This window comes from Armigeres subalbatus, chromosome 2 (assembly GCF_024139115.2).
Source record: "Armigeres subalbatus isolate Guangzhou_Male chromosome 2, GZ_Asu_2, whole genome shotgun sequence".
NCBI lineage: Eukaryota > Metazoa > Arthropoda > Insecta > Diptera > Culicidae > Armigeres > Armigeres subalbatus.
Genome location: NC_085140.1, coordinates 363,205,538 through 363,213,882, shown reverse-complemented (window position 1 = coordinate 363,213,882; position 8,345 = coordinate 363,205,538).

Sequence of the window (8,345 nt, the reverse complement as noted above, 5' to 3'; positions counted from 1 at the left end):
GAATGCAACGATGCCTGTGAAAGACGCGAATGACCCAACTGACCAGCTGAAACGCTGGTTCGAGCACTTCGAACAACTTTTTCAAGTACCAGCCACCAACACCTCGGCATGATCTTCCTAGGATCCGACGTATAACACGCGTCAATACCAAAGCTCCATCACTGTTAGAGATTCAAACAGCCATCCAAAGCATCCCCAGGGGTCGATCGCATATCAGACGAGATGCTCAAAACTGACCCCATGACATCCGCTAAACAACTGCATCGTTTATTCACCCAAAAAGGGTGACCTGACTGTATGCGATAACTGGCGAGGCATTATGTTGCTGTGTATCGTTCTCAAAGTTCTATGCAAAGTTATCCTAGCCCGGATTCAGGAGAAGATCGATGCGACTCTCCGGCGGCAGCAGGCCGGATTCCGGAGTGTTGCACAATGGGGTCTTGTTCGACCCTATCCAGGTCGTAGCTGGTGTGTGGCAAGGATGTATTCTATCACTGTTACTGTTCCTCATCGTAATCGACGAAATTCTGGTAGATGCGGATTCGATTGACCGTGAACCAAACCGCGGGCTGTTATGGTAACCTCCTCGCTCAACGGCGCTCTGATATGCAGAGTAAGCTCTACGACCTTGCCGAGCGCTCCTCTTCGGCAGGCTTAGTAATCAACGTCAACAAAACCAAATCGTTGAACGTAAACACGGTGATCCCTTCCAGTTTCACAGTAGCCAAGCAACCAGTTGAAAGCTTCCAATATCTTGGTAGCCAAATAGCGTCAGACGGCGGTACCAAGATCGACATAGGCGCACGGATCAAGGAAGCAAGGGCTGCCTTTGCGAGTTTAAGAAATATCTGGAAAACAGGCAGATAAGTGAAAGCACCAAAATACGAATTTTCAATTCTAACGTGAAATCTGTGCTGTTATACGCTAGCGAAACATGGTGTGTATCAGTGGAGAACACTCAACGGCTACAGGTGTTCATCAACAGATGCCTGCGGTATATAATCAATCAAGTTCAGAGACCAAGAGATCAAGTTCGTAATTTCATTACTTTTGGAGATTTAATGATTTTTATGTCAATAAGTTTTGAACATGTTCGGATCGATGTATAAACATACAGGGTAGGGTGGCTCAAAAAACACTTTTTCAATTTTTTGTTGGGCCGCCCTCTTATTCGGTTCTAGTTGATGCCCTGATGCTCTGGACAAAATTTCAGCCAAATCGGTCAACGTTTGGGCGGTGCTAAACTCGTTGGAAGTTTATATGCAAAAATGTATGCAGAAACATCCAAAAACAGTGATTTGTAATTGTACGGCACAATTTACGATCAAGAACAATGATACTCATTCAGTTCTTGTAGAATTAAATACAGAATGTTATGCTGAAAACCGCGAGAAGATTAGAGTTTATTAGGCAAAGATATTGGCATTTTATTGGAGTGTTGTAGGGGTGAATTTATTTTTTTTTCAAAGGTAAAAGAAACGAAATTTGCTCAAACCCTACTACAGAGAAATGTTTATAACTTAGCCGGGCAAACCGTAATCTTCTCGCGGTATTCAGCATAAAATTCTGTATGAAATTCTTCAAGATCTGAAAGAGTATCACAGTTCTTCATCGTAAGTTGTGCTGTCCAACTGCAATTCACTGTTTTTGGATGTTTCTGCATACATTTTTGCATATAAACTTCCAACGAGTTTAGCACCGCCCAAACGTTGATCGATTTGGCTGAAATTTTGTCCAGAGCATCAGGGCATCAAATAGAACCAAATAAGAGGGCGCCCATCAAAAAAATTGACAAATTCCCATACTAATTTGAGTATTACAGGGGTTAGACAAAATGGTTGAGATAGGCAAAATTTTGCCGAAGTTCAAGTCAGCATAACTTTGCGAAGAATGATCCAATTTTGATAAAATTGGAACCGTCGGACGCGGAAACTCTTCTAGTATACTATCCTTAGGCAAAAGGGCGGAGATGTTCTGGGTTTTCCGAGGCTACGTTCAAGTTGCATTTTTCCACTGCTTGTCATTTCAAATGACGTTTACTTTCATCATGTTTTGTGCTTTGTCCAAAAACTAGAACTAATATGCCGACCAATGGTGGCTGTAGAACGAGAATCCATCAAAACTACACAAAGATATGGCCATTTCCGTAAAAACGGCCCCGGGAACATGATGAAATGATAACAGATCAGAATAATCCAAATATGAGTATCTAACTTCATGGCTTTGCGATACGATGATCACAGAAACATTTCCAAAATGATAGTGTCCACTGCCACCCTTATAGCAGGTTTCAAGGGCCTTCCCGGAAGGTTTTCTCAAGACGATGAATATAGGATCTTTATTAAAGATATATTTTGAGGACTGTAAAACTCTCTAGCCAATTTGTAACAGGTTCCGCATGTTCTGCGAAAGTGATATTTATTCAGAGTGTGGCCAATCCCGTACCGTTTTCACGAAAATGCCCATATCTCTGCGTATACCTATTGGATTTTGGCTCTGTAGCCAGCATTGGTCAGCATATTAATTCTAGTTTCTGGGGAAAGCATAAAACAAGATGTCAATAAACGTCACATAAAATGACAAGCAGAAGAAAAAATGCATTTTTAACATACCCTCGGAAAACCCGGAACATATCCGGTGGCCAAGGACCAATCTCAGGTTTTGGGGATAGTATACTAGAAGAGTTTCCGCGTCCGATGGTCCCAATTTCATCAAAATCGGATTTTTCTACGCAAAGTTATGCTGATTTGAACTCCGACATAATTTTGCCTATCTCAACCTTTTTGTCTAACACCTGTACAAGTGCATGGAGACGCATGGTGTATTAAGTTCATCAACTTCTTGATTGGTGATTGATTTAAACCTTTCATAGTAGGAAATGGTTTTTGATGAAACATTCCTTACATTCGCTTACAACTCTACAGTTCATGTATTAATTTAAAGTTCATTACTTGTACTTTGTTATGCGAATGAGATTGAGTGCCACAATTTGCCCGTTGTCAAGTAGCAATTAAATCAAATTTGACTAAAAAATCTAATAAAACTATTATAACTTTTTTTTATGTTTTTACATCACAATAGCCACCAAATGGCGAATTTCAATATTATCTAAAACATTCTAGAACATGCACAAAATGTAGAAATTAAAGTGAAAAAAGATATGATGAAAAAAAACATTTTAAGGGGTTGTCTGCATAAAACGTAAAAAATCTCGAAAAGTAACGGAATTACGAACTTGGTGTCTTCGACAAAATTTTTCAGGAGAACTTTTGCTACAACTTTTATAAGGAATCAAACTTTACATGTTGTCAAGTTTTTTTTTAAATCTTTCGTTTATTTTGGAGGCTCAATTGCCGTGAAGCGTTACGGAGCCGAAATCAAGTTTAACAATTCATTTCTTAAATCTTATACATAATGTTAGTTTTATTTATTTATTTATCATCAGACTAAGGCCGGAGTGGCCTGTGCTGCACATAAAAGACTTCTCCATTCAGCTCGGTTCATGGCTGCACTTCGCCAACCACGCAGTCTGCGGAGGGTCCGCAAGTCGTCCTCCACCTGATCGATCCACCTTGCCCGCTGTGCACCTCGCCTTCTTGTTCCCGTCAGATCGTTGTCGAGAATCATTTTCACCAGATTACTGTCCGACATTCTGGCTACGTGCCCGGCCCACCGCAGTCTTCCGATTTTCGCAGTGTGAACGATGGATGGTTCTCCCAACAGCTGATGCAACTCGTGGTTCATTCGCCTCCTCCACGTACCGTCCGCCATCTGCACCCCACCATAGATGGTACGCAACACTTTCCTTTCGAAAACTCCCAGTGAGCGTTGGTCCTCCACGAGCATCGTCCAGGTCTCGTGTCCGTAGAGAACTACCGGTCTTATAAGCGTTTTGTAGATAGTCAGTTTGGTACGACGGCGAACTCTATTCGATCGAAGCGTCTTGCGGAGTCCAAAGTACGTACGATTTCCAGCCACTATGCGTCTCCGAATTTCTCTGCTGGTATCGTTATCGGCGGTCACCAGTGAGCCCAAGTACACGAATTCTTCAACCACCTCGATTTCGTCACCACCGATAGAAACTCGTGGTGGGTGACTCCACATTGACCTCTCTTGAGCCTCTTCCTATCATGTACTTCGTCTTCGACGTGTTGATGACTAGTCCAATCCGTTTAGCTTCGCTTTTCAGTCTGATGTAGGCTTCCTCCATCCTCTCAAAGTTACGTGCCATGATATCAATGTCGTCGGCGAAACCAAATAACTGGACGGACTTCGTAAAAATCGTACCACTCGTGTCAATCCCTGCCCTTCGTATTACTCCGTCCAAAGCTATGTTGAATAACAGACACGAAAGACCATCACCTTGCCGTAACCCTCTACGGGTTTCGAAGGGACTCGAGAATGCTCCTGAAACTCGAACTACGCACATCACCCGATCCATCGTCGCCTTGATCAACCGTATCAGTTTATCCGGAAATCCGTTTTCGTGCATTAGCTGCCATAGCTGGTCCCGATCGATTGTATCATATGCGGCTTTGAAGTCGATAAATAGATGATGTGTGGGCACGTTGTATTCGCGGCATTTCTGCAATACCTGACGTATGGCGAACACCTGGTCTGTGGTAGAGCGTTCACCCATAAATCCTGCCTGGTACTGCCCCACGAACTCTCTTGCAGTTGGTGCTAGTCGGCGGCATAAAATTTGGGAGAGTACCTTGTAGGCGGCGTTCAGCAATGTGATTGCGCAGTAGTTGCTACAATCCAGCTTATCGCCCTTTTTGTAGATGGGACACACGACACCTTCCATCCACTCCTGCGGCAGAACCTCATCCTCCCAAACCTTGGTAATCACCCAATGCAGCGCTCTAGCCAGTGCTTCACCACCGTGTTTAAACAGCTCTCCTGGTAGTTGGTCAACTCCAGGGGCTTTGTTGTTTTTCAGCCGGCCGATCTCCTCCTGGATTTCCTGGAGATTCGGAGCCGGAAGTCGCATGTCCTGCGCGCGTACTCCTAGGTTCATTACCATACCGCCACCGTCGTCTGCCATATCGCCATTCAGGTGCTCTTCGTAGTGCTGCCGCCACCTTTGGATCACCTCACGCTCGTTCGTAAGAAAGTTCCCGTCTATATCCTTACACATATCGGGCTGTGGCACGTGGCCCTTACGTGAACGGTTCAACTTCTCATAGAACTTTCGTGCGTTATTAGCGCGGTACAGTTCCTCCGTCTCTTCACGGTCTCGATCTTCCTGCTGGCGCTTTTTCCTCCGGAAAATCGAGTTTTGTCTGTTCCGCGCCCGTTTGTATCGTGCCTCGTTCGCCCTCGTGCGGTGTTGCAACAATCTCGCCCATGCTGCATTCTTCTCCTCAACTAACTGCTCACATTCGCCGTCATACCAGTCGTTTCTCTGATCCGGAGCCACCGTGCCTAGTGCAGCGGTTGCGGTGCTTCCAATGGCGGATCGAATATCTCTCCAGCCATCTTCAAGAGATGCTGCGCCTAGCTGCTCTTCCGTTGGGAGAGCCACTTCCAGCTGCTGCGCGTAGTCTTGGGCTAGTCTACCGTCTTGTAGCCGCCCAATGTTAAGCCGCGGCGGACGACTCCGACGCGTGTTGATCACCGTCGAGAGTTTTGAGCGCAGACATACTGCGACGAGGTAGTGGTCGGATTCAATATTCGCACTGCGGTAAGTGCGTACGTTCGTGATGTCGGAGAAGAATTTACCGTCGATTAGAACGTGGTCGATTTGGTTTTCCGTTACTTGATTAGGTGATTTCCATGTGGCCTTGTGGATATTCTTACGGGGAAGAAAGTGCTTCGGACTACCATTCCGCGGGAGGCTGCAAAGTTTATGCATCGTTGGCCGTTGTCGTTCGATACGGTATGCAGACTATCCGGTCCGATGACCGGTCTATACATTTCCTCCTTCCTACCTGAGCGTTCATGTCACCGATGACGATTTTGACGTCCCGCAGTGGGCATCCATCGTATGTCTGCTCCAGCTGCGCATAGAACGCTTCTTTCTCGTCGTCGGATCTCCCTTCGTGTGGGCAGTGCACGTTGATGATGCTATAGTTGAAGAAACGGCCTTTTATCCTCAGCTTGCACATCCTTGCGTTGATTGGCTGCCACCCAATCACGCGTTGGCGCATCTTTCCCAGCACTATGAAGCCGGTTCCCAGCTCGTTGGTGGTGCCACAGCTTTGGTAGAAGGTAGCCGCTCGATGCCCGCTTTTCCACACTTTCTGTCCTGTCCAGCAGATTTCCTGCAGCGCTACGACATCGAAATTGCGGGGATGTAATTCATCGTAGATTATCCTATCGCAACCTGCGAAGCCTAGCGACTTGCAGTTCCATGTTCCAAGCTTCCAATCGTGATCCTTAATTCGTCGCCCAGGTCGTTGCCGATTGTATCGAGTCGTATTATCTTCTATGTCGTTCGTAATAGTTGTTTTTAAAGGCGGCTTATTGGGCCTGCGCAAACCTCCTGTCTCGTCAGAGGGCTGTTTAGTGTCCCACCTAACACCAGGACTTGGGCTTGTGCGCTTTGAGCGGCACACGGTCGCTTTGGCGGAGCCTACTTGCGGATACATGCAGCTTTTTATAGAGGTTTAACAGGGCCCACTGTCAAACCCCACCACATCCTAGGCAGGCGCCACAACTCGCAGATGGCCTGGGGAGGGATCGCCAAGCCCTTGGACATAGTCCCTGCTGCCCCCATAATGTTAGTTTTGGGGAACTGAAATACTCGCGGTTTGATCGAGGTTAGGGAATACAATAATATAGTAGGAAAGGTAAGGAATTTAGGGTTCTTAAGTAATTAGGTTGTTGATGTTCACATACTTGACATTCTTGGCGATGTTTCACATCTGTAACGGGACAAACATTTTTTTTTAAAGACAACAATGAGAGGAATACATACGAAAGGGGTTAACGACAGACATTGAGATGGACAACAAGAGGAAGACATTCTATATGGGGTACGACAGACAAGGGGGTGGGCAGACTAAGATCACAATCGTACATCAGCAACTTTCACAAATTGGTGGACGAGGGACATGTATTCGAGATCAAGGCCCGCCAACACTTCTCTAATAGGCTTTGGTTGTTTTCAATATGTTGTGAAGTGAAAAAAAAATTTTTTTTCATCTCACTTTTAGGGGGATTGATCAGTAAACTGAATACCTACAAAGTAGCGCATAAACTTACTGATAAAATGTCTCGAACACACCATTACGCTAAATTGCATAATTAAGATACTATTAATTAAACGCGCTCAAAACGCGGGTTTAGCCACTGTGCATTGGCCTAAATAAGGAGGGGCTAGTGGGGTCATTCGGGATTTCTAGAAGACTCTCAATGGAATACCTGAAACATTCCTGCCGGATTCTCTGGAACATTCTCGTCTGAGTCCCTGGAACATTCCAATTCAAATTCCTGAAATATACACGTCGAATATACCTTTACCCTGGAATATTGCTGCAGAATGGAGGATCCCTAGAAGATTCTCGTTGGCATCCCTGAAACATTCCCGATGGAATTCCTGAAGCCTGAAGGATTCCCGTCGACATCCCGGGAGGCTTTGGATTCCCTGGAACGTTCCCTTGGTCCTTGGTGGAAATGTATCCACTGTCTACCGGTGGGAACCTGACGGCGATCCGTCACATATTGTCTTTTGAGTATGCGTGGCAAAACCGAGCGCTACTACACTTAGACGCAATAGTAATACGTTATCAATTTGAGTCGTTGTCAATCATCGGCTGAGGTCTGGTGTCTCCAATAGCCTTGCGAGTAAGGGCGTAGGATTGCCAATCTGACGATGGCGAGTTCGATTCTCGACCCGGTCTAGGATGCTTTCGGGTTGGAGATATTCTCGACTCCCTGGGCATAGTGTATCCATTGACTTTGCCACACAAGAAACAAACTCATACAATGGCGGGTATAGAAAAGCAATCAATGAATAACTGAGGAAATTCTAATAGAATACTAAGTTAAAAAGGCAGACCAAGCTCCAGTTGAAATGTAGAGCCATTGAAGAAGAAGAAGCAACCATCAGCAAACAAACACACTTCGAGAGTGTGGGCTACAACAAAAAGAGAATATGGATGAGTGTGATTGATCCGGAATTGCCTTAGGTGGTTGAGCCGTATTTATTAGGGTAACGGCTGTTTTTTGGGCCCTCCTTAGCCGTGCGGTAAGACGCGCGGCTACAAAGCAAGACCATGCTGAGGGTGGCTGGGTTCGATTCCCGGTGCCGGTCTAGGCAATTTTCGGATTGGAAATTGTCTCGACTTCCCTGGGCATAAAAGTATCATCGTGCTAGCCTCATGATATACGAATGCAAA